General features: G+C 41.9%; 1 long non-coding RNA gene across 2 annotated transcripts; it reads right to left on the bottom strand.

Annotated features, from left to right (window-relative positions):
• Nucleotides 1-5,541: 5,541 nt before the first annotated feature.
• Nucleotides 5,542-25,208, bottom strand: LOC143165991 (uncharacterized). Of its 2 annotated transcripts, none has more exons than XR_012996353.1 (9): nt 22,339-25,208; nt 20,986-21,232; nt 20,714-20,871; nt 19,653-19,764; nt 19,372-19,507; nt 15,157-15,261; nt 13,844-14,747; nt 10,530-13,193; nt 5,542-5,795 (listed from the first exon to the last, which is right to left on the bottom strand). It is a non-coding gene; the product is annotated as an uncharacterized LOC143165991 (long non-coding RNA). The 2 variants fall into 2 exon arrangements; XR_012996354.1 differs by lacking the exon at nt 22,339-25,208 and adding an exon at nt 21,941-22,004.
• Between the last annotated feature and the right edge of the window lie 106 nt (nt 25,209-25,314).

Genomic DNA, 25,314 nt, shown 5'->3' with positions numbered 1-25,314 from the left:
CCCAGTGTCCAACTCTTCAAAATAACTTCTCCCAAAAAAAGCAGCCTATCTAATTAAGTCCAGAACCATGCTACCGTTTTGACCCTGATTTCCATTGGCAACTCCCTGACAGGCACCAAAATACCTTATTAAATTTTTCCAGGGATAGGAGTTCTGATTTATAAAAAATAAGTAAATATTTCCTAGGTCAGAAAAGGCAAGAAATGCTATGAACAGTCCTGCGGTCACAGAATTCAAACGGAGCATCAGGCAGTAAGCTCAAAGTCCTGCTATGGTGACAAGTACTCATTTAAAGCAGATCATCCCTATCCAGAGACTGAAGAACATACATATGCATACCAAAGCTCTCAGAGTACTCAGAGCACTCTCTTTTTTGCATGTAATTACAAATCTTTTCCTTTCAGAGGCTGTGCCAGCGTAAGAAGCTCCTGTGACAGCCTCACAGTTGTGACAGTACAGCTGTGTTGGGGCTACATACAAAAGCGCATCAAGGTGGATCCCGGGTAAGAATAGCCCTGTTTTGGGAAAGTATTTTTTAGGCAGCCCCATTCTCTGTCTCAGGTTCCTGGGCAGCCTCCTTGTAATCAAAAGGGGTGCAAACCGCTTAAGTTTCGTACTGGCACTGGAAGAAATGCACTTGTAATCATGGTCTTTGGTTGAGGTGCTTAACAGAGCAGGAATTTCATGTAGGAGCGGGAGGCTGCAGTGTTTTTCTACCAGGCTCATGGACACGCGGCTCAGGCCCTTGGGTTGTTCTGGAAGAGGATGGTACTTCCTCAACCAGCAACAGCAACTCCCACCAGCACTTGCACATTCTTACAGTAAGTTTCACTTTGAGCTAATGAATAGTTCCTGACTTTAAAAAAAAAAACAACAAACAGATCCCCAAAGTACTAATGGATTTTACCATGTTGCAGCTCGGCATGCTTTACAATAAAGGGTATAAAAGTTGCCATCAAAATTACCCTCATTTAAAGGTTTCCACTTCTCATGTTATTATGGGCTTCTTATGTAATACTGAAGTGTATTTTAAAGACAGCTGCATTAGATGCCAATTTTGCTTTTAAGTAGTGCTACCAATCTAATTAAATCATCATTCTCTGAGTTTGCACCCTGCAGATGAGCAATACTGCTTTCCAGTGTACTCCGAGTCCTTCTGAGGTCTGTGGAGCCAAATTCATGGCTGCCTAAACACACAGAAAATACCCGCAACCATTTAAGAGGCAGGTAGAAATACCCTGGGGACAGCCAGCAGAGTAACTCAAAACAGAAACAAGTATTTTTCTAAAGCACGAAATGAATGATGAAAATATATCCAAACAAAATGGAAAACGAAAGCAGGATTGAAAGAGGAAAGTTTGGGACCACTATACACAGCCTCATACTAAACTAAACTTATCTACAGTGGTAGCCACATTCATAATTCAGTTCTCCCCCATATCGGAGAGCTGGAGATGTTCTCCAGCCTTAATCTCCACAGTCCTGCATATCTTGTTACTATTCCTCTGAGACAATCCATCCAAACTGACCATGTTTGGGTCATTATTGATTGCGTGCAGGATCCCATCTGCAACTTCAGCAATGACTGAAATACCGCTGGTCAGTGAAACCCACGGAGTTTGGACAGAGTGAGATAAGCTGGGCTGAATGTGGTTGTTAGCAATTTAAGTCTTCAAAAACCACTACAGCATTGCTCTAGTAAAGACTAGATTTAGCAAGTGAATTCTAGTACCTACATTTCAAGCCCCAGGCAGGAGCGTAAGCAGCCGCAAGCCCTGGGAACAGCCGTACTGCTAGCGGCTTCTAGGATTTTCTTCATCCAGTCAACTCTGAGGTGCTGAAGATCATGAGCTACGAACACTGCTTCTTGTCTCCATGTTCTGGACATTACCTATGCTAATGGCTATTGTTTTATGGCTATCATCAGTCTCCCTCGTTTCCTAAAATTTCTGCACAGGATTTCTTTCCCTCCTTTTCCCTCTCCTTCCCCCGAAGTCGATGTTGGAGTATGCCACACTTTCTACTCCTGAGATCCCAGTTGTGGTTCTCTCTTCATGGTGTCCCTCTGACCACAAAAAGAGCTATTGGTGGGATGCACACCAGTTTCTCGCTCACGGTCTCTGTTCTGGCCTAGAAATTGCCTTTATTGTCCTACTTAGCTGCCTCGGAGTCCTTCCCATGTACCTCCACCTGGCTTTTGACAGCTGAATGAGCCTTCATAATTCTGTTTGGCAGGACACTGGCTTCCCATCAGCCTTCCAGAAATTCTTAATTCATTTATACTTTTGACCTACACGACAGCCTCTGGCAATAAGTTCTACATTTTAATAATACGTTATATGAGAATGTATGACTTTCTGGTTTAGACCTGATGCCTCATAATTTCATGGGGTATCCTTAACTTCTCCTGTTCTTAAAAATAATAGCCATCCCCTCTTCATTGTTTCCTAGCTAGCGAGGAGATCTCAAGCTCTCTGTCCCATGCCTGACTATTTTCTCTGTCCTGATATGAAAACCATTCTGTCCTCATCCACTTTCTGTGGGTGGAATTCAGATTAAAAAGCTTTCATTTAGTGTTGGAGTTTAGATATCTACCTCATAGATTGACACCTACAGGTAGGAACTTAAATTTAGGTGTCTAAATCTCTGAGCTAAATAACTCCCACCATCCTTTTTAGTTCTATTCTATTCTTTATGAGACAGGATGAACAGAACTGCACATATTAATCAATACGTGGGTTTGCCAAACATTTATACAGTGACATAATCACATAATCGTGTTTTTCTTTTCCTTTTTTCCTTTTCTAAAAATTTCTCCCATTCAGTTTGAATTTTTTATTGCTGTGGTCACTGCATCAATGTTTTCATAGAGTTATCCTACAGCAACTGTATTTCTGAGTGATAATAATGTAATGTTCAATCCGTAATTGAGTAAGTATAATATATAATTGAATATGTATATTCCCAGACAAACTACTCTGCATTTATTAGCATTGACTTTCACATGCCATTTCTGACACAGCCACTCACTGCCATGAGAACCATCTGCCTCTCTTCTCAGGGTCAGATTTGACTCTCTCAGCTAATTTTGCATCATCCACAAACCTTGTCACTGCAATATTCACCCCCTCCCTTTCCAAATCATTTATAAGGATATTGAAAAGCACAGGTCCTAAATCAAACAGTTGCATGACTAAGATGTAGAGCTCCTTTCACTGGGAAAACTGACCTTTCCTCCCACTTTTTGTCCCATTTTGTCTCCGTCTTATTTACTTACAAGAGGACATCTTATTATCTCAGCTTAACTACTTCAAGAATCTTTGCAGAAAGACTTATTGACATTTGTTTGGAAGTCTGTACACACTTTATCAACTAGATCAGCCTTACCTACAAGCTTGTTGACATCTTCAAAGAGTTCAAGTAGATTTATGAGACATGGTCTCCTCCTGCAAGAACTGTAATGACTTTTTCCAAATAAATCACATTTATGAAATTGTCTACTGGTTCTCTTCTTTATTATTGTAGTTTTTACCCACTTATTCAGTTTGGAAGTGAGATCTGATCTGTGGTTTTCCACATTTGTCCTGGAGTCCTTTTTCTTAAGGCTGAAGACACATTTGCCACTTTCCATCCTTCTTGCAGTGCGGTCAACATAAATGACACTTTTCACGCTACATTTAGCTTTCTCTTAATCTACTGTTTGAGGTCCTTCAGAACTCTCGATTGAGTATCATCTTATCTTGGTGCTTTCTTACTGTTCATTTTATTGATTTGTTCCAAAATGTCCTCTGCTGAAACTTCATTTAGGGACAATTCCTCATACTCTCCACTGCTTCACCACTAATGTACCCCTTTCCAGCCGCCTTCTACAATTTGTTCCCTATTATTACAGTTTCCTACCCTTCTGCCAAGTTTCTGAGGCATTTATTATGTCAATAACTTCCTTTAAAATCAGACATTCTAGTTCACCTCTTTTAGGCTTCAGAGTTGCAGCATTTGTATAGATATACTTCTACATTTTTTATTGATCTAGCTGCCCATTTTTCATGGGGCCTGCTTAGCTGGGACTTTAATTGCTGAGACCATTCTTTGCTATTTCCTTCCTCAATGTTATTGATTTCAGCTCTTTCCATTTTTCTAAATTACAAGAATTTTCTTATTTCTCTTGAAGAGGAGTTGCGATCTTGAACCATGTGCTGTTGCTTATTTGGTGAGTTCCCACAACTGTCAACTATAAAAATACCTCATTGCTTTTGAATGTTAAAACTTTGCAATCTAGTTTCACATTGATTTATATCGCTTATCTCTCTTGTAAAAACTACCTCACCGACGACTGAGAAGCTGCTTGTCTGGTACTGTGACAATTTATAACACCGTGATTCCACTTTCAAAATTTCTTTCCTACTCACTCCTCTGTCGTCAGTACCCACATCATTCACAACACCAGTTCCCTCTAGCACTAGGCGTGGACACAAAAGTCTAGCAAAGGCCTCAACGGCACTGCAGAAAATGAGACTTCCTCCCATGTTTTAATAATACATTTCATTATCACCTCCCGCTATGAGAGTTTCGTGATTGCTCACTCATGTTTAACTTTTTATTTTCTCTAATTCCCGTATCTTTTCCTGGCATGCTTCAGGCAGTCAGTTATACCTTTTTTTAAATTTTGGTATTTGTTTCCTCTTTCGTAAATGTGGCACACAGCACTTGTTTCTTTTTATTTCATACTGTTGATTTCTGAATCACTTTCTCCAGTTTCTCAAGATCATGAGAAGCCTGATCCTGACCTTGAAAGCGCAACTTGGTTTGTCCACAAATTTCATGAGTGCGTTCTTTGTTAAATCATAGAGGTCATTAATTAAAAAACTGAACAGAACTGGGCCCAGGACATACGCCAGCAGGACTCCAGTTGAAAGAACCTCCCAGTCTGACAGTGCACCGTTGCCACCCACATTACAGTAATATCACGTACCTTCTAAATGATGAACCTCAAGCTATGCACAACCCATGGCCTGCCAGGACAATGAATTTGGCTGTGGTCTCCCTCGCTCCTTTCTGGATCCAGACTAGAGTCCACAGGGAGGAGGGCTGCCCGCTGGGTGGACTATTTTGAGTGCACTGCAGGCCATCTTTGCTGGGAGCCCACTTAGTGCCTCTGATCGTGGCAGTATGTGGATCTGTCTGCACATATGCAATAAATCTCACTGCCCCAGGAAGCACTGGCTGTTCTATGCTTTGCACAATACAGTTATGCATTGGAGGAAGGGCTGCAACATATGGTCTCTCCCTTATACAGAAACAAGGTAAGTGTCTCACCCAGCCAGAAATACTGGGCACGCTGATACAGACCATATTTCTTTAGTCTGCTTCTGAGAGAATCATGTGGAACCGTTTCAAAAGCTTTCCTAAAGCAAAATATGTCCCATCTGCTGCCTTCTCTTCATCTACTAGACATTATTTTCTCAAAGAAAGAAATTAGAGTAAGATCGCATGATTTATTCTTGGTAAATCTATGTCTTTTTTTTTTTTCTTTTTATCTTCTATTTGCTTTAAATTGATCATGTAATATTTTTTCAGACTTATTTCTGGGAAGAGTGGTCTCTAATTTCCTGATTTCTCTTTTTCAAAAAAGCAAACTGTGTTTGCCTTTCTGTAGGGCTCAGTGATCTTACCTGCCTTCCAAGAGCTTCCAGGGTAGGCACTAATACTTCAGTAATTGCTTCAGCTACTGTCTTCATCGCCCACATGGCTCTCGCAGCACATACCCAGAGCAGTTTGAGGCCAGAGCTTCTAATCTGGAGGAACAAAGACGGAACACATATAAGGCACAAAAACAGTGTAAAAGGGCACGAGGGACTAGGCCAAGCTCAGACTGCTTGTTCTCCTCCCGCCTTCGAGGAGGCTCAGCCTCCTCTCACAATGGATAGTTTAGCATAGCATAGCACAGCATAGTATTAACATAGCAGGAAGCTGCCTTCCAGCTGAGGAAAAGCAAGCTGACAACTCCAGGAAGGCTATATCTGAAAATACGTCTTCAGTTGAGAACTTTCAGTCTAGTGTGCTGATGGGAATTTAAATACCAGGAGCATACCAGCAGCCGTGCATGTGATGACAGAGATTTGCTGACTTGTGAGCAGAATACGAAGGGATCTTTTATGAGACACCTAGGTGGAGGCTAAGAAAGTGCTGGGGAGGAGCGTGAGGTCCTACTGCATGTCACAAATTTTAAAGGGAAATGCAAGCGAAGGATCCTGGAAGGCAAAGTCAGACTGCTGGCTAGAAGATTTAGCCCCAGGGTATTGTTGACAGTTTCTCTGAAATCCTTCCAGTTATATACACAACTCCAATTAGGCAGAGGGGAAGAAGACGCTACCCGGAGGTGAAGGTCTCTCCATCAAAAGTCAAAAGTGAAATCAGACTTTTCACAAAGAAAACATATATGATGTGTTTAATTAAGTGGGAGCTGGGGGAAATCTGTCATGAGCTAAGGCAAACAGATTGCTAAGGGTTGGTAAAACAAAAATACTCTGTGTATCCAGCTAGTTCAGAGAAAAAGCTTAACACAGGCATAGGAACAGTTCATAGGTGAAATTTTATTATATCAACATGACATCGGACTAAGAAGCTAAACAAAGGTGCTCCCCAAATTAAGAACTATAAATGCATGTATATAAAAACGGTTTTTTAATTAAAAAAAAAAAGCTAGGTGAAGTAAAACACAGGTAATAAAATCAGATCTTGACACAGCAGAAAACAGTAAATCCCAGTGACAAAACCAATGGTATACCATAGCATGTGGCCATAAACTACAGAAAAGAGAGTATAAGTCATAAAAGTGAAAGATTTTTTTTTATATCAAAGAAAATGTTTTAAGGAATCTAGTCAGACTAAAATTCTTACTGGAAAAGACTATACACTGAAACTGTCAGGCAGTAAGAATGTAAATGTATGAGTAGAGTTATCCCATCAGTCACCAGAGAAAGAAGACTGAGTGCTTAACGTTGAGAGGCGAAATACTAAACACGGGGACCTCTATTATTCATAAATAAATCGATATAATGGCACAAAGGAAAAAAAGGTTAGAGGACCAATTTATAGAAACACAGTATGACTGCTTTTCAGAACGGTTAGATCCTGAACATCCAAGGAGAGAGGCTGCTCTCTACTTAATATTATGGAAGGTACAAGAGGAGTAAGTTCAAGAAGAGGCAGTCGATGAACCAACAGAGAATATGGGCTGCTCTTACAGAACAGAAAACTCTATCTTGGAGTGCAATGGTTATGACTTAGGAGGTCTTAATGGGCAAGGAGCTCACCACAAACGCTCAAGGTAAAAGCGTGATAAAATGGGAGAAGTGATTAGAAATAAGGAATCCGTTCAACCTCTGGGTACAGCATCATTGAAACCACTAGTATATCTAATTCTGATGTTCACATTTAAAGCTGTTGAAAGATTAGATTGGGGGCAGAAAAGAGCCATAAAAAGTATATGAGGAGAGAAGAACATGTAACTGGCAAACTTAAACAGCTCAATTGTGAGGCGATTCGATAAATACTTTCACAAGGGGAAAATATCAACCAACACTTTTTAATCTAGCAGAGACAGAAGAAAGACTAAGGGCTGAAAAATGAAAGTGATTCAAACCAGAAATGAAACACACATTTTTTAACAGCAGTGATGATTAAATTTGGGAACAAACTACCACCTGAAGTGATGGATTTTGCAACTCTTGACATCTGGAATCTATGTTCCTGTGAAAAGTTCAAGTTTTGATAAATAAGAATTTTTTTTCCCTGAAAAACAATTTTGTCAGAAAATTCTTAGCCACTATTTGGATTACTTGTCTATTTTAAAGCGCCAGAGAAACAGCTTTGTACATTGAAAGTTGGTCAAAATGATAATTAAAAGCAGAATAATGGAATTCCTAGATAAGGAGCACGATATCGTAGGAGCTAATTATCACAGTGTCTGTAATGAATGAAAATTTTGCATCACTAATATTTCAGAATTATTTGAACATATCATTATAGCAATGATCAGAAGGGAACTGCTTGACATAATCTACCTGAACATTCAAAAGCCTTCTGACAGTCTTTTTGAGGCAGGGCCTGTTCCAGAAGAATCCTGCACGGCCAGATATTATGGGTGCTACAGAAAGCCAAAGCACAGACCAACATGCGAAGACTGCACTAACAGCCAGAACGCTGCCTCATATCACAAACAGGTATTTCACTACGAGCTTTGGCTTTTATGTGGAGCTGCTAAGTGGCATTATTCCAAGTGTAATTTTTGTAATTGCAATCAAGGCACCAAGAACTCTTGCATAAGTGCTTTTAATACACTACAGGAATAAAATATGACACATAAGGCACTGACAACTTATAGAGCATCATTAAACATACCACGATCATTAACAAATGTGCCAAGGAAGGCAAGTACCTGCGTATGTAATGCAAGCGGAGGAGTTGGGCTCCACTTTTTTTTTTTTTTGAGTAAAATACTTTAGAAGACTTCAGCTGATCCTGAGTCAATAGAATGTGAAGCAACACTGCAAAAAACATCCTCTTGGGATTTTTCATTGGACTGAGAATTGTGGCACTTCTCAGTAAATGTCAGGCTTATCAGTGTTGCAGTGATGCAGTGAGTAAGCATCAGTTAGCTCTCAAAGAAGCTGATTCTGTCCATTTTTCTCAGAACTGTATGTAATATTCTCCTGGCAAGGAACAACTCTTTTCGTAGACTGCAGCACAAATTTGTAAAAGAAGCTTGCCTCAACTCTGATCCAAAAACCAAAGGAGATCTAGAATAGATTAGATGGCTGTAGAAAGATCTGCTTTTTGACTACAAACCCTGGATCACTTGGAGTTAAAGTGATACAAGAAATACAAATTTCTCCTTTTCAGATCATAGCAGATGCACTAATTGTGAGAAAATGTTCTTCTTAATACTTGTTTACCTACTTCAAATTACATCAGTAGCTTCAAGTATATTTTTGACCTGTGAGTGGTTAATGACATCAATATTTACAATACATTTTCATCCCTTTATAAAGATCCATTCTTTATTTCCACCATGTAGTTTTTCTCTTTATATTGCTAGATGAGACCTAGCAGCATCGTGGTGAGATCTTCATTAGCATTCAAATAAAAATTCATTGTTTGCTTGTATAGCGGGGAGATGAGTTCAACATTCACTGTTCAGTGTTCACCGTTACCATCAGAAGTGTTTACATTCATATCTATGTTTCATTTTCTTTTGACAGAACATAACAAAGCACAAGAGAGGCTGCACTGGGTCAGATCAAAGGTTCCTCTACTGCAACATCTGGTTTTCAATACAGATGCCTGGGGAAGGAGTTTAAGAACATACCAGGCATGCAGCAGTTCTTTCTTGGACTGTTACTCTGTTTTCCAACAATATGTGTCTTCGAACTTTTTGAGCCACAATCCTTGGTGTTACTATTTAACAGGTTATGCTTTAACTTAGAATCATAGAATCATAGAATCATTAAGGTTGGAAAAGACCTCTAAGATCATCAAGTCCAACCGTCGACCCAACACCACCATGCCCACTAAACCATGTCCCTAAGCGCCGCATCTACACGTCTTTTAAATACGTCCAGGGATGGGGACTCCACCACTTCCCTGGGCAGCCTCTTCCAATGCTTGACAACCCTTTCAGTGAAGAAATTTTTCCTCACGTCCAATCTAAACCTCCCCTGGCGCAACTTGAGGCCATTTCCTCTCGTCCTATCGCTTGTTACTTCGGAGAAAAGACCGACCCCCACCTCGCTACAACCTCCTTTCAGGGAGTTGTAGAGAGCGATGAGGTCTCCCCTCAGCCTCCTTTTCTCCAGGCTAAACAACCCCAGTTCCCTCAGCCGCTCCTCATCAGACTTGTTCTCCAGACCCCTCACCAGCCTCGTTGCCCTTCTCTGGACACGCTCCAGCACCTCGACGTCCTTCTTGTAGTGAGGGGCCCAAAACTGAACACAGTATTCGAGGTGCGGCCTCACCAGTGCCGAGTACAGGGGCACGATCACTTCCCTACCCCTGCTGGCCACACTATTGCTGATACAGAAACTTCTCTCCATTAACTTTTCCTGTTACCCCCAGAGCACAAGTAAACTTTGAGCATCCATAATATCCTACAGCAAGGGATTTTACAGCTTAATTACAAGTTTTGTAAAGAACCATCAACCAGATTAAATTGATTTCTAGTTGTTGCTTTGGAAGAGACACTAAAGGGGCTTCTCAGTTTGAAGAGGAGGCGGCGAGGGGGATACGAGTGAGACTTATAAAATCACAGTCACAGCAACAATAGGTGGGCAGTGCAGGCAGACGGACCACTGGTCTGATCCACTAGAGCATTTCTTATGTTGTTACGAGTAGGTCATCTCAGTTGCATCTTCAGGACCCTTTCAAGAGCTCTAACAAATTCGTGAAATGTGGTTTCTCACTACAAAATCTTTCCCTAACACGTTGGGTTTTATCCATTTAATCGTTTTATTCTTATAATTTCTACTCACTTGCTCAGTACAGACTCCAGTGTAACGGTCCACAGTTCTCCGCTTCGCTCCTGGGGACCTTCTCAGGGATTGTTGTCACATCTACCATCTTCCATCCCTCCTGCAGGGATACTGATTTAAGTGACGGGTTACACACTATAGTAGCTCCATAATTGCATATTTGTTTTCCTCCAGAGCTCTTGAGTGATTACCATATGGTCTTGGCAATTTCTGACTCTTCATCTTATCAATTAGTCCTAAAATGCATTTTAATGTCATTTAATTTGAGACAGCTCCTTACACTTGTCCCCATAAGTCCGGCTCTCATGGGAGAATAACCTGCCTCAACCATAGTGAGCACCAACACAAAGCTTCAGTTTACTTTTCAACAGCAGTTTTCCTCTCTTACAGTAAGAGAGATTGGTCATCTGTTGACCAAACCTCTGGAAAAGTACCTGATTCTGGCAATTTTGAAAATATTTTTACTAGTATTTTTATTATTCCTTTAGTGAGTTTGCAACTTAAAATTTTCCTGTGCCTGCCCTACAGATTTAGCTTCACAGTTAATGCTTTTTTTTTTTTTTTTGAATAGTTTATTTATTTGCTCAGAAATCCCTCATTTTGAATACTCTCTTCCACTCTGCTGTTAGAATACTGCCTTTTTGGTCCCTTGTAGAATTATTTCACTTAGTGATATATTGCTCTGAGCTTCAGATAGGGTGTTTTTATCTAGTTTCTCATCTTCCGCATCCTTATAGCAGCTGCTTTTAATTTCCTTTTAAGAAGCTCCCGCACTTTTGAGTAGGTCCCATTTTTAAGTCAGGTATTACTGTGAGGTAGTTGTGGGGGAAAATCAAATACTCCCAAGATACTCTGTCATGAATCCCTCCGAAAAAAAGACAGGTATCCACCAAGGTGTTTTCAAAGAAGGGAGGCTTTGGAGGAAAGAGAACATCTAACACCTCCAGCTGGAAAGGGAAGGATGGGGAGGACTCTGCCACGGCACTGCAGGGAGCAGGGACCTGGATGCTGGGCGAGGCGGGCAGAGGAACCTCTAGCACCAAGCTTCCAAAAGGGCCTGCGAGGAGGCTGTATCAGGGAATGTGGAGAAGCAACTCCCAAAGGAGGATTCAGGTTCAAAAGCGGGAATGTTCCCATATCAGCAGAATGATGTGAACTCACTCGTTCAGAGAGGGGAGCCGGAAAGATCCTTCGTTATTACTGTCTCTCTATACTCACACAGGTGGTGCGCATGGAGCAGAGCTGTCATACGTGGCCGTTCTGCAGCATGCTGGATCACTCTTCTGCTAGGCAGGCTTTGGGGAGGCTGCGCGGAGCTTGGGGTGAAAACCCATGTGCACTTCCCTACACCACGGCTCCCACCTCTGCCGCAGTGCTCAGTACCCTTGTGGCTTACAGGAATTAATGATTCATGGATGACAGAAAAGCCGTGTTGCTTTTCTGGGTGGCTGGCATCCGGCTCACCTGGAAGAAAAAAATCTCACACCAAAAAAAGAGGTGCCAGCTCCCGTGGGATGCAGCGTGGGCCATGCACCTTTCTCTGCAAGGGCAAGCATGCAGGCAGGACAGCTCTCTGGTTGCTGTGTCACCGGCTGGTGTCATCCCACACTTGGATGTGAGAGCGGCTGGTCAACCTCAGGGTACTTAGGGTACTGGTCTGTCCAGGCAGCCTTCTGCTCACAGATGTAGGTGTCCCAGCACAGCAGCACCCTGTCCGTGGGGACAGGCTCCCTCCTCACACAGACAAGGTTTACAAAATGCAATGTAAATGGAATAGGAAGCAGGCAGCTGGCAGAACCCCAGCAGGCCTGCAGATCCACGACGACTCAGAGAGACAAATCTACCAGATGCTTCAGCCTCACAAGGGAGCCACATGCCTGTCCTACTGCAGAAATTGTGTTTTGCCTCCTGCTGTGTTGGCTTCCTGCAAGAACACTGGAAAACGGTGGTGGTTTGAGAGTTACTTTCCCTTCCTAAAATCGGTGCTACCATAGGTTTGTGTAGTTAGTGAAAATCAACAAGAAATAAATGAGAGCTTGGAGAAATGAGAGTGGAGAGCTGTTCTCCACTCTTCCTCCAGTGTGGCTTGTTTACACTGCTGCGCTGCAATCTGAAAAATGCCATCTATAATGAATACTAAATAGTGGAGTCTTTTTCTCAGCAATGTGTTACTAAACCTGATTGCTGTGCAGTATAATATGCTGGGAGAGAGCGGGGGCTTGGCTGTGTTTCTCTGTTTCATGCAGTCATAGAAACTGTCAAGCTTAGGTGCCTCTGTGATCTCCAAGCAGCATGTCTCCCTACACCCTTTCCTAGCTACCCATTTATTTTTAAAATGTTCCATTGTTACTGTAGCTCAGTTCTTTCAGCCAATTTTAATGTCATTATTATTTCTGTCTCTTTAAAATTTATCTACTTATGAAATTTTAATCTTTTTTTTTTTCCCAAACCAATTCATAGTAATATGTTAACAGCTGCCTTGTAGTGGAAGTCACCTAGAGTTAATACTCAGAAGTCTTCACCATTAAGAAATGACTCGCCTCTGTGTTATAAAATCGTACTGCGTTGCCTTGCACCCCCGTCCTCAGTACGTTCACGTATGTCTCCGCTTCATCACTAAGACCGTTTCCGACCTTGCAGTGAGTACCTGCCTGTGGAGGGTACCTGCAAAACCAAAGGATGCCAGAAAGCAAGAACACTTTTCCACACACAAATGAGTTCTAGAGTACTTCTACAGCTCCTTAAGCTTAAAGGACCAGGAAGTAGAAGGGGATCAATATTGCAGAAGATGGTGAAAAAAGGGACGAAAGAAGAAAGAGTCGTAACAGGGCCCCCGCACACACTTCAAAACTGGTGCCAACATGGAATACATCTGCCTCTGTTTTGGGAGTTTGATGACACCTTTGATTTCCCTCCTCTGCCAGCAGTTCCATCTTCCAAACAGTTCAAGGCATGACCATGATGATAATTCTACGTAACAAAATGCGCAGCGGAAATGGTACTGACCCAAAGGCTTGTTAACGCACAGCCTAGATAAGGGTTTGTGGAGTGGTATTTTTTTGCCCTTTAGAATACTGAATTCAGGCAAAATCAAAGTTTCTGAAAACCAGCAAATGGTTCATACCAATGCAATGCATATTCTTTCTTCCTTGACTCATATACTGGAGTGTTCATATAAATATACATACACTTCCTATACACACAGTATCAAACACGCCAGCAGAAGTGCTACAAGATGAAGTATAACACCTTGTTTTGGTAAGATCAAACTTACAGTCATGTGGGCGCACTGAGCAGGAGACAGTAAAACTTACCACACGCGCACTTCTCGATGAGCTGTGCAAAGGTCATTCTGTTCCGTGAATAAGCCCTTGTCAACAGTGAGCATATATTAGAGTTCAGAAAACACTTTGCTGAGGAGATCCAGGCTTTCTGGGTTAAAAGGTTATGAAATTTAGTCTAATCTCTATTTCTATTTTCTTAGATGTTCACTACCAATCTATTATAGGCAAAGAAGTCAGTGCAGCCCAAAATTTCCCAGCTTCTTCTTTTGCATGACCCTGACCATATTTCTACAAGACTGTTCAGACTTGTAGTTCAAACTTCAGAATTCTCTCCAGCTATCCTGAAATTTCTTTTTTAAATTAAGCTGATTTGCATCATAATTTCTCAGACTGAAATAAAATAACTTCTTTTTGTAAAAAAGTTCCTTCCACCACTCTCCTGAGAACCTTTTGTGACTCTGTGCTTTATCACAGGAATTTCACGTTTGGCACAGGGTTTCTCCTGGTGAGAGGTTTGTATCTGTTGCCTTCACAACCGTCCCCAAAGTTCTTACACTTTCAAATAACTGGAACCACTAGCAGTCATCTTCTGCAAGTCAAATAGAATAACTAAGATACCAGAAGATTTAACGTCCAGGAAAAGAAAAACACCAGAATAATCTGAATGATTTCTAAGCACATAGGAACTAATAAGGAGATGAGTACTTGTCAACATGAATTCCTCATGAACAAAAGAAGCTGACTCAATCGAATTTCCCTCCCCGATGGATGCGACTTTGTGGATAGGGAAGAAGCAGCAGATACCACACACCTCAATGTCACTGAGGCGCCTGACATTGTCCCACGACATTTGTGAGGGCAAGAATGCCCTGGCTGAAGTCACGACACAAATCTGGTTGGAATCCGCACTCTGAGAGTAGTTTCCAAGGGTTCACTGTGAAATTTAAAGGACAAATTGAATGGTTACTCAGCCGTTCACAAGTTCCATTCAATATTTTATTGATAGCCTGGATGAGGGAATGGACTGTGTGTTTATTAAATCTGCCAAGATCAAATCTGTGAAGAGTGGCTACAAATACATGAGGGATAGAAGTATTAAAAACTTTTGACAACTTGGACAAGTTGTCTATAAATATGGGAGTCATCTCAATTGTAAAAAGTGTAGCATTTTAACTTAGGCAGGAGCAAAGTGCACAAATACAGGATAGATATCAGCTTGGCAGAAAGCAGTCTGGAAAACAAAGAAAAAAGATCTGAAGGTTCTGATAGATCACAAGCTGAACAGGGGTTATTGTCCTGAGCAAAGAGAAAACACTACACAGATATATTAACAGAAGAGTTACCTGCAAGACATCTTGCAGGTCCTTTCGCTGTAGTCAGTATTAGTAACACCTCGGTGGAGAGGCACGTCCAGTCTTGGGTACTGCTCCTCAAGAAAGGTTGACAGGCTAAGCAGCAAGAATAACAATAATGGTTAGAAGTCTGGAAAACATGACCTGAATCAAGAGACTGAGAACAGGAGGTGCTCAACAGAAAGAAGACCATAGAGAGATGCATTAACAGTCCTGACAGAGTCAGGATCGGTGCAGAAACAGTCCTGTAGCAGATAAAAGTCTGCTACAAAATGGAAGGGAAACAACAGTTCTGCATATGCCAAGAATGTCATAAGCAGATTGGATTCTGTTGTGGAAGAAGGAAATGGACTAAGTGATCAGCTGAGATTTCTTCCAGCTTCACTTTTCAATGATTCTGTGCTCAGCTGATGCTGATTAGAGTTCGTCTGTACTCAATTCGTCCTGATGTACCCCAGTGACTTCATACAGTAATTGCTCATGCACATTTACATCATTTCTGCATTAACATCATCATTAAGGTTACAGTGTTATACGTTCATCTTACCATCTGAAGACTATTTGTCTTACAAATACCTTATCAAAATGCTATTTGTCAAACCAGCTTGACTCGCAACTCATTAATCAAAAGCCATTTTAATAATTAGTCCTCAAATAGTAATTCAATAAAATCTTTGTATCTTGATTTTCCTTTCTAACCAGCGCAACGGGCAAAAGGGTTTGTAATCATTTGGCACCACTACTCTCAGTCTCAAAGAATCTAGATTAGAGCTGCTGGCGCCAGAGTCTCCCATTCCACTGCCATAATTTGAGAAACTGCTACAACTTTAGAAAAAATTGTATACATCTTGGGCCTCTCAGTTCCAGATTCTTACAGAAGACTCCAGATCGCTGCTGCTGCCATTTGCATCTGGTCCAACCCCTGGGACAAAAGCAGGACCAGCACTACTTATGTCCATTCTGACAACGGAAGAGACATACTTAAAATCTTCCCCAGATTACCCATTTCAGTGATCATACGTCCTACATTAACAACGTATTCCTAATGTCTCTGTTAGCGCAGTTCAGGCTGTTAGCTCCAGCCATCTCCCCGGTGGGCATGGAAAACAGTTTAAGATGCAGTGGCCAGCCAGGCAGGGCAGCTGACTGACGTGACTGCTTCTTAGTCACAACTACTTACTCAGGGTGCCAAGGGAAAGCAGCGCTGCCTTATCAAATAATTACAATCAATTACCAATATTGATCAGAACCAGCTACAGCTCAGCTTCCCACAGGATCCATCAAATTAAATGGTTGTGCTGTAGTACTGCTGGAAGGACAACAAAGACCCTTGTGAAGTTGTGCAGGTTCTGAGATTTGTGAAAATACAGCTCAACTTCGCTGGCACACAATCAGTTAAATCAACATCATATAAACCCAGAAATAATACAAGCCACAGACCTTGTTAGCTCTGTATATCCTTACACCACTGTTAAATTGAGTTGATATGTCAGAGAGCGGAAACCGAAAGATTCCAGATTTATCATCTTAATTCTTTACATTTCTTCTCAAGAATTCACACTGCTGTCATTTTCTCTTCCATTCTGATTACCTTCTTTGTAACATATTGGCTTTCTTACTTTTAATGAATAATTCCTGGTCTATTATATCTATAATTATACTAATAATTAAGCATGCCTTTTCATCAGCTAGCAGCTAATTACTTCTGTTCCTACCCAGCTTGCTCAGAAAACAGTCAATTCATCTGTATCTGTATCACTCTCACCGTTGCTAAGCAGTCAACGCTAGTCAGCAGTTGCACTGTAACCGGCGTTGTTTGGTTCACCCTGGCTTTAAACGTACTTTGCAGTAGCTGAGTGGCGGTGCCTTTCAACCTCAGAGTAAACGTTTCTCACCGGTAAGCAAGCTTTAGTCGCACGCTGAAGTGCAGCACCTGCTTGGCAAAGTCTGCTTATCCCCACCAGTTTCAGAGGGCCTTTGGAGCTGTTAGTAAGCAGCTACTACTTACTGCAGGGAGCAGTCTGGAATTGGAGAGACCGGAAAAGAATCAGCCAGCAAACCAGCCTCTACCATCTGCGGTCTTAGTCCTTTTGTGGTCAGACCTTATCCAAGATTTTGTTATACGCAAACTGAAGCCATGAAGTAGTCTAAGCTCCGTTCTCTAGTACTACCACCGTGAAGAACGACTTGCATTCACACACTGTCCTTCCAGACTTCTTGGTATACCGGATCATTCCTGCGTCCGCTAACGTGAGAACTGGACATTGTCGGCACGACTCTGCTGTCTCACTCTGCTTCCCACCAGCACAACGTAGACCGCTTCTGCCCAAAACCACTCAAGCTAGTTAGTATCAAACTTCAGTGATGTGGTGACAAATCAGCCCAGATTGCTTTTTTTTTTTCCTCCTCCAACTACCTGTCATTTTACCTGTTGTAGGTTGGAGAGAGAGCTGATGTTCCAGGGCAGGAATTCCCACCATCTCCAGCCCTGGCAAGCCACTCCCTTCCCTGTTTCTCAGTTAATGAAATGAGTGAAATTAACATTAGTGAAATGTTAATGGCTGATATTTCTAGCCTTCCTAGAGACTGGACTACGCCAAAACCCTTAATCCTTTTATCTGATTCATGACTGCATACTCTGACATGAAGAAATGTTGGCAAATGCAGCGGTTGTGCTTGATTCCAGAGAAAGGGAATTCAAAAATGAGGAAATTTGTTAAAAAAAAAAAACGCTCAGAGTGGCAGCCAGAAAGGTAAATGTTTTCAGATGGCAGGTAGACTATTTTAGGATTCTATATTGGAGGCTCAAAGCAAATGCATATAACCTGTCAAAAAAGACTTGAGAGAAAAACAAAAAGCTAGCATCATAAAACAGCAGGATCAGGGAGGCTGTTGGAAGTTAAAAGGTATCCTGCAAAAAGCTGAAGTTGTGTCTGAAAAAGGAAAACTAAAAAGAACATAAATTCTGCCAGACTAAATGTAAAAGCACAATAACATAGACTGAAGAAAGAGTTTAGAAGCAGTTTGCTAAAGAAATAGAAAAAAAAAAAGGTAATAAATCCTTCTTGAACACATCAAGAGCAAGACGCTGGCAAGAGCCAGTGAGCTATACAGGTACGAAAGAAGCACTCAGAAAAGATAATGCCATCACAAAAAATTCCAAACTTTTTTTTTTTTTTTTAAATCTATTCACCTGGAGAATCTCGGAGAAACTCTGAAACCAGCATCTTGTTTATAAGGCATTCACAGAAGGCTTGTCTTAATTTAAGGTTGTTAAGAGTAGATTACAAACCAGACAAAATGAATAACAACGTATCACTGGGCGCAGATGATACTCATACAAGATTTTTACAGAATGTTGAATATGAATCATCTGAGCTAATACCCTTAGCATGTAACCTTTTGCTGAAAATTGGTGCGATTATCAAAGGACTGGAAGGTAACTAATAAGAAATCAGCTTTTAAAAATAAATCCAGTGGCGATTCAAGAAACCACAGATCACTAAGTCTAATGTCCATATTGGTCATATTGGCTGAAGCTCTAGTAAAGAACAGAATTAGCGAATACATGAATAAAAGTAACACATTAAGGAAAAGTAAACATGACTTTTGTAAAAGGAATCTGAGCCTCCTAAATCTGCTGGAATTCTTTGAAGAAGTCAAAAGTGTGTAAATAACAGAGATCCAGCTGAGAAATTTTCCCTGTGTTTCCAACTCACCCCAAGCTTCCAGAAACCCCAAACATCGAAAGTCTCATCAAAGGCTCTTAAACAAACTAAACAGCCGGGGACTACAGGTAAGGACGTCACAGCGTTAAATAATAGTTTAACATTGGAAAAAGAAGATTAGACTAAAGGATGAGTTTTCACAGTGGAAGATGATCATCAGTGGAGTCCCATAGGGATTAAGGTCCATGGTGTTCAATGTGTTTGGAAATGATCTGGAAAGTAGGTGGAACAGCGAAGAAGATTTCTGATAAAAACTAAATTAATTAGCATAATATTTACTACAAAAACTTAAAAATCTCATGACACTGAGCAGCGTCATGGTAAAATGGAAGATAAATTTCAGCCCTGACAACTATAATCTGGCTATCCACGAAAAGCAACACTAACTTTACACAGAGAGTGATGGGCTCTGAACTAGTCTGCACAATTTAGGAAATGCATCTTGACGTTATAATAGCTAGTTCTATGAATATATCACCTCATTGCTCAATAGCAGTCAAAAAAAGAAAATCAAAGGTTCAGAATCCTTTGGAGAGGAAAGTATGACTTTGCCACTGTATGAATTCATGGCGCCTCTGCTTCTCGAATACCAAGCACAGCTCTGGTACCCTCACCTGAAAAAAAAGAAAAAAAAAAGAAACTGTAACAGGAAAAAGAAAAGATCCGTGGCAGAATGACAAACATGGTAAGTACAAAACTGCTCCCATGTGAAAAAAACAAAGTTAGCATGCAGAAGTTGAACAGGAAGCGATCACTTGCCATTTGTCTTTCCCAATTGTACTGAGCAGGCCAGGTGCCACAAAGGGGAGACGGACATCGTACAAGAGCTCTGTCGCGTGCCTTTTTGTTCAGCTGCTGAAGCCTTCATATTCTGTCAGACAAGAATTTCAAGGGATGTGTGAGAATTGCAACAGCTAGGTTTTAAACGCAATCCCAGCATGTTTTTAGGAAAAAATATAAGGGGAAAAAGGAGGAACAAAAGACTGCTGTACTTGCAGTACTTTTTGTTTCCTTTACTTCTAAATCCTAATTCATTAGAAGTCTCCACTTCCTTTCCTATCTGCTCTCCCCACGCTGCAATTTTAGAATTGAAACAAATAGAAAACCACTTAGGCAGCATTTACTAACGTCTGACTATGGCAATCCAGCCATGTTGCTTGCCAGCCTCTACAGTGATGCATTTTAACACACCTCCTCTTACCTTCTTATATTTCTCTCATTTTTCAAACTCCTTTGAGCATTGTGGGTTCGGGTTGTTAACTCGGCTCCTTCAAGGACAGCACTACTTTTCATTCAGTTGTGCAGTGGCTAGTACCAATTGGTCCCATACCTGATAACAGCCTTAAACTGCTGGCGAGCTATTAATAATATGCAAGCAATCATTTTAATTGCAACCGGGTGTCTAGAATTTAGGAGCTGTACGAAGAGTTCCTTCTATCTAAAATATTATTGTCCCATTGTGCATTTCGGAGTTTAGCTCTCATTAAAAGTAATAGAGGGAAATAGTCTGTAGCAAACTGAATGTGTTTGTTTTCACAGTTCACCTCCTGCTTCTCTACACTAAAACACACTCTCACTCAGTGACAAGACCACAGCTGTTGCCATCTTTTACTTACCTGCTGAGTGCAATATTTAGCTTGAGGGACACTGAAGTTTTCTGTTTGTTAGTTATCAGGTCAGTAACTCTCACCTTATCACTTCAGTTTCCATTCTGTTGATAAAACCTGTCAGCCTTCCTTGAGTGGTTCCTGGCCCTCAGAAGAAATCACATTAAATTGGCACAACCAAGTAAATCTGTAAGGGATGTGCTCCTGACTTACGAAAGGGAAGGGGGGAGGGCTTGAATGTCTCTCCCTCTTCCTCCTCGCATGGCCCCAATGTCCAAGCGCTTAGAGCTGTGTTGAAATCCTCCCTACGGATTCAGCAGTTGAAGTCAGCTCAGGTCTTTGAATATGGCCCAGAGGAGATGTCTGTGGAGCTGAAATTGATATGTTTAAGTGCAAGAGACAATAATCATTTCTTCAAGTAAAAGCTAAAAATACCCAGAAGAAAGTGGAATTCATAATGGAGATTTTAAAGATCTGTGACATACCAGAGTCTGCACAAGGGTTTTAATGAGAGAGAAGCCAATTTAATTGGTCAGCGCGAGCAGATGCTTTGCCGGGTGAGTGGGCTACAACGTCTCACATTCCCGTTTAATGCCAGGAGCATCACCGCTGTGCTTAACATGGCTGCAACAAGCCCATGTCAGAGGAGCGCGTCGTCAGAATCGGGAAGAACCTTGATAATCAACGTCTCCGCATTGTCAGATCACAGAGCCAAGCCACGTGGAGAAAGCACTAAAAAGAGGAGGCGAAAGCTGACAAAGGAACCTTTCTAAAGGTAATTGCATGACTGACCATCTCCAATTGTTGTTTGTTTAATTATTATGCTAGGCATGAAGCTAAAACAGCCTGTTAAGTTTTAAACTCTGTTAGCGCTGCGTTAACAGGGAGTTGCTGACTACCAGGATTAAAATCTGCAGGCCTCCCCTGCGAAAACACTTCTGGAGCGTGTGTCACCGTTCATAGGAAACCCAGAAATAACTTCCGTGGACCATTCAATTATAGGCAATCACCACACAGCGCTCCCTCTACTTGTGGCATGGCTCATCAATCAGGTTTTCTGTCACCGTGTCTCTTCTCATAGCAGTCACCAGAAGGCTCCGAGCTCCCTCCGAATTCATGTGACATTTACTGTCAGGGGCTGTCAACACCAAGAGATTCTCCCAGGGCCTCCAAGTTCATCACAAAGTAACAAGATATATCCCCAAAACGCGCTCCCCGTTTCAGCTCTGGATTACAGTGACTGACTGAGGGGCTTTGCAGCAGTCAGGGAAGAGTGAAACAGCAGTGCGAGCTACGGCTTATGCCCAAATACCTTCTCTTCCTTATTTTCTTGTTAGAAAAATACATCCACATTAAGAGAGGTTTTAGGCCCATGATTAATTAAGACTTCCTCAAAAATGCCCCTTATAAACTTATTAAGAGAAAGATGAGATTGCTTACGTTGAAATTTAGCCCTCCCATCTTTAGCATTGATCCTGCATTCAATGTCTGTTTAACAATACAGTGACCTAGTGGAAAAAATTTATAAAACTTAATATAATTGCAGGTGGCAGTATTGACAGAGCGTGTATATGCACATTTGTTTTTCTATGAACATATTGTAAGAAATCTAATAAAGTAAAACAAACGCATTTTCTTTGTCTGTGAGCTGTGAAACCAGATCATCTGTAATTACGATGTTTCAAGTATACTGGGTCAAAGTTGCACGGTGGTTTTTTCTAGCCATAAATTTCTGGCTAGAGGAAAAAAACCTGTTGCGTATCAAAGCTTACATGTTCCACTAAGTTACTTTGCTCAAGACGCAGAAAAAGAAAAACGCAGATGGAAACCTAACTTACCAGAAGACCACTATGAGATAAGAGGAAACAGCTCCAGCATGCAGGGAATAAAGTTCCAGTGGCAAATGTGCCTCAAAGAAATAATCAAGAACTTGGAGATATGTTGATTTTGCCTGGACTTGAAGGGGGGACTGGCATTAATGAGCGTTTAAACCAGTGAATAAAAGACTGGTTTCAATTACAAGGTTTTTAAAAGACCTCAGAATGTGTATAACCTCCTAGAACTTCCATGTTTGTTTTTAACTTGCTTTCTACAACCGGTCTGGTTTCCTCTTCCCACCAAAATAAATATATTTCTTAAGGAGCACAGTATTTATTTCCCTAAGGAGCAAAGTATTTATTTTCCGAAAATTATTGTGTGATAACAAACACAGTTTTCTCAGCCTCCTCTTTTACACTCTGTGTGCTAGCCCACTGATCGCCATCATCTGAGCCCAACAACCCAGGCAATTTTCCATCCAATATGTAGTCCGTTTACCCGATCCATGCCTCACCAGTTTGGTAAGATGATACTATGGGAGACCATGTCAAAGGCCTTGCTAAAGTCAAGGTAAACAACACCCACTGCTCTCCCCTTGCTCTCTGAGCCAGCCTCATCACAGAAGGCAATCAGGTTGGCTAGGCATGATTGCCCTTGTCAGATCCATGCTGGCTGTTCCCAATCACCTTCTTCTCCTCCACATGCTCAAAACAAAGTTTCCAGGAGAAGGCGTGCCATCACCTCCCAGAGACCCAGGCTAAACAGAGTGTTTTAGACTTGCCCAACCCTTCTTCTCACCCTTCTCGAACGCATGTGTGATGTTCGCCCTTTTTCAGTCACCAGAATCCTCTCCCGATTACTGTGACCTTTCAAAGTGGCCCTGCAATGACATCGGCCACTTCCCTCAGCACCCTTGGGTCCATGGAACAAAATATCACCACCAACAGTCAGAAAAGTTGTAGCAAGACACCCTGCACGTGCAGCAATTCCTCATGGCTTCTCACCCCTTCCTTCTCAATGTCCTTTCTGCTCTCTGACCGCAAGTTGCAAGGACACTTGCAACTAGCTCAACTAGCTGAGCTGGAAAGACACAAGCAGCAGCCCTCGCGCAGAGCATGCTGTCCTCCTGCCTGCATAGCTCGAGTCATTTCTCTCTACAACATTTACTCCTTCAGCCACGTTATTCCCCGCCAGCCTACGTCTCTGATCTTTGCTACCTCGACTTTGCTCTTGTTCTGGACAGTCCCCTTCCTCGTCTCTCAGAACCTCCCTCTCATCTCATCTTCATTCGTCTATTTTCCTTCTCCAGAGTAAAAGACACAAACACGCAGCAACTGCCCAACTGACGTTGTTCAACTCCTGTGGCATCCTCACGATATGAATCAAAACAAATTAGCTCTGCTATTGCCTTGCCGGTTGCAGAAAAGACAGAGTATCGCACACCAAATGGCTGGGGACTCGAAAGGGAACTAGGACTAACGGCATTAAAAATACAGTGATTAGCTGAGAAGACCTTGGAGGAACCAATACCAACAAATGCAGTTTAAGTTTTTGGAGCATTAATTACCGATATCAACTGGGTGAGCGAGAAAATTAAAGCAAGATTATAGAGTGGAGATGCTGATATTTCTATTTTGCATGTAATTTTCATCCCCAAACAAACTGTAGTAGCTTAGGCAATACCAGTCTGCTAACATGAGACAATTACAGACACATTTACTAAAACAGACAACTAAATTACTTTGTAATTAAGGTATTAAGCCAAATCTGGGGTGAAAAGGATAAAGGATTTGTATCCCATATGACACTACAAAAAAAAAAAAAAAAGCTATGGAAAACCAAAAGAAATTCAGTAGTTTAAAGCAAGCGTTTAGGCTGATGAAAGAGAGCGATTACGTATCTCCTGGAAAGCCACACTTGGAGCTAAACTTGCAGCCAGCCAAGCATAAAACACGGATAATACTGAACTAGAACTACAAGTCCATAACAGGTATTACTGGCAAAGAGAAAACCATATTCTGGAAAGAGAGACAAACTGCCAGAATGACCAAGAATTTCTGTGCCTATGAAACAAAGAAATAAACATGAAATGTTCAGCTGGAATGAGCACAGGGGTGGCAATAATCATACTTCTGAAGGAAAACACTAGGGTAAGGAGAATATAAAGCATATCTTTTCCTCGCACTGGCATGCCACGCTCTCGGTTGGGAACTCTGCCATCTCCTGTTGCAACACCGTTGAAACAAACACAGAGACACACAGCAGATACAAGCCAAGGAAGCCCTCTGCGAGCACGATCAATCACAAAATCAGGCTGACTGCCGACAAGAGGTGGATGCAGGTTCATACACAACCCGAACCATGACCGCATCTTAATGCATTTTTTACACATTTCCATTCACAGATGTTTCGCATATATACCCATTTCCCAAATATAATTAATCACATCGCTGATTACAGGAAGCTAAACCGACTGAGTTTCTGATCACACCTGAAATTACTTTCTTGCTGTAAGAAAAGTACTTTGCAAGTGTGCAATTTCTCCTTGTCTAACTCAATTGCAGCGCACCCAGATGTCCAGCTACCCTGCTGCTGCAGGCCATTCTGGGCCAGGAAAAGGCACCGTTTATTAGGTAATCACAGGCTTGGGCATACTGCAGCACTTCCCACTACTGATGTGGCTCCTACATTGCAAGTCCTCGCCCCCAGGGCTCATCTCTGGGCTCACGGACTCCTCACAGAAACCCCAGACATGCAGCACAACCAGCTGCCCCCACCTGCCTGTGTTTTCCAAGGGGGATTTATCCCCCGAGATACCGGGGATCCCCCAGGGACCCTCCGCAGGACACCCAGGCCTACAGGGGGAGGGATGGACGGACACGGACACGGACACGGACACGGACACGGACACGGACACGGACACGGACGGACACCCCACACCCACCCCCACCCCCCCACCCCCCGCGGCCTTCAGGGAACACCCCAGCACCCGTTGG

This window comes from Aptenodytes patagonicus, chromosome 12 (assembly GCF_965638725.1).
Source record: "Aptenodytes patagonicus chromosome 12, bAptPat1.pri.cur, whole genome shotgun sequence".
Lineage (NCBI taxonomy): Eukaryota > Metazoa > Chordata > Aves > Sphenisciformes > Spheniscidae > Aptenodytes > Aptenodytes patagonicus.
This window is presented reverse-complemented; position numbering and strand designations above follow the sequence as displayed.